Raw genomic sequence first — 2,142 nt, forward strand, 5'->3', positions numbered from 1 at the left:
TAGGAAGCACAGCTAGTAAGTGAATAAGTCAATATTTCAACTCCAAAGTCAATGCTACTCCTACCATGTCATATACCATAGGGATTTTTTAATAATTTTTTTTGAGGGGGAGGGGTGCTGAGAGGGTTAAGTTCTTTTAGTATTATTATTATTTCATAATATCACAGGGGTACGACCAGGAGGGCCACCCGTACCTTTTCCAGCTGGACACCCTGCACCATGTCCATCCTTAGGTCCTCCAGGACCACCTGGTTCACCAGGTCCTCCACCTTGTGGTCAGGTTCTGCCTCCTCCTCTAGCTGGGTCTCCTAATCGAGGTGATCACCCTCCACCACCAGTTCTTTTTCCTGGACAAATTTTGGGCAGTCCCCGTTGGGCCTGCTTCCTCCTGGCCCTCCACCTCTAGTTCCAGGCTATGGCTCCCCTTCTGGTCCACCACCTCCACACCAGGGACCACCTCCACCTCCAGGCCATTTTCCACCTTACCCACCTGGTCCACTTGGGCCACTCCTTACACTTGCTCCTTCTCTGCATCTTTCTGGACCACTTCCAGGTACCCCATCACCACCTCCACATGTGAACCCGGCTTAATTTCCTCCACCAACTAACGGTGGCATGCCAACATCAGATAGCTGAGATCCAGCACCAACAGATCCATACAGCCGACCTCCACCATATAATGGGGTAACCATGGGCCCCCTGGAAGGGAAATGTACACTCAAAGAATACCATCGAGTGAAGCTGAGTTTGAGGAAATCATGAATGGAAGTAGGGTAATCTTAAGCAGTGCTATTTCAAGAGCTGTGTCTGATGCCAGTGCCAGCGATTATGGGAGTGCTATTGAGACATTGGTAACTGCAATTTCCTTAATTAAACAATCCAAAGTATCTGCTGATGATTGTTGCAACGTTCTTATTAGCTTTTTGCAAGATCACCTTCATGGAATTGAGTCCAAATCATATGGTTCTGGATCAAGAAGACGTAAAAGATCAACAAAGAGGGACCATAGTAGATCACCGGAAAAGAAACGGCATCATAAATCCAGGAGTAGAGCTCGTCATGACCATCATTACAGAGAGACAAGCAGAGAACGAGAGAGGCACCGGATCCTGACCCAGACCATGACTGAGAGAGTGACTGAGAGCGAGAGTATCGTCATTGTTAGTAATGTATACCTACATTTTAAATGGTCCAACTACTTGTTCTGAATTTAATCTTTTGGAAACATCTGTTTTCTACCTATAAACAGATCTTATAGAAATCAGCCATTAAATATGTGGGCAAAGATATAAAGACTACTTTGTTAGAGCAAAAATTTCTGTTTTCTTCTTTTCAAAGGAACAAGTTGTTGCCACATTAAGATATAGGCAGAACTGAATACATACTAGAAAAAAAATATATTTAAACTACCAAAGACAAACAGATGCAGTTAAATAGTCTTCATATTTTTTAAAAAAGAAATCAGATAAGAAACATCAAACATGTCCTATTCAAGAAAATAAAATTGAATGATTTTCCAAACCATTCAAATATTATTTTATAATACCTCTGAAGCATGAAAATTATATTACCACAAACTACTTTCTTCCTAAAGCACAGATTGAAACAATTGAGTTCTACCAATTAACAGATGCTATCTGTAGGTGGTACATTCATTTATAAAGACTTATCAAGATAGGAATAGTAATTCAGTAAAGAAAGTTAAGTCACCTAGTACAATTTGAATCTTTATAGTCAATTTATTACTGGTAATGACAAAATAATGTGAAAATGGTAAATGGTAACTATCTCAGAGATGGAAAAGGAGAATTAAATCAGCAAGTGCTTATATAGGAATGCAAAATCGTTTGTAGTTACAGCACAGTTGCCGATAATATAAATTTCAGGAAAATGAAGAACAAAAAGGAAACATTTTTTGAGCTATATATTGGTTAGTACGGTAGAAAAAAATTAAAAAAGAGAAAGAAAGAAAAGGAACAAAACAGAAAAACATGCTCCCCCAAGTTATAAAAACTAAGAATTTAAGATCTATGGGTCTGGTGGACCTCTTTTATTTCCACCACCATTTTTTTACTTTAATTATCTCTCCTCTGAAGTTACTTTTTAAAAAGGTATTATTTAAAAACGTGCTCCATAACTGGG

General features: G+C 39.2%; 1 pseudogene; it reads left to right on the forward strand.

Moving 5' to 3' along the window:
- The first annotated feature begins 167 nt into the window (after positions 1-167).
- Positions 168-1,165, forward strand: LOC105826046 (annotated as a pseudogene).
- The last annotated feature ends 977 nt before the right edge of the window (positions 1,166-2,142 follow it).

The sequence above is a fragment of the Propithecus coquereli genome, unplaced genomic scaffold, assembly GCF_000956105.1.
Source record: "Propithecus coquereli isolate 6110/MARCELLA unplaced genomic scaffold, Pcoq_1.0 Scaffold843, whole genome shotgun sequence".
NCBI classification, from domain to species: domain Eukaryota; kingdom Metazoa; phylum Chordata; class Mammalia; order Primates; family Indriidae; genus Propithecus; species Propithecus coquereli.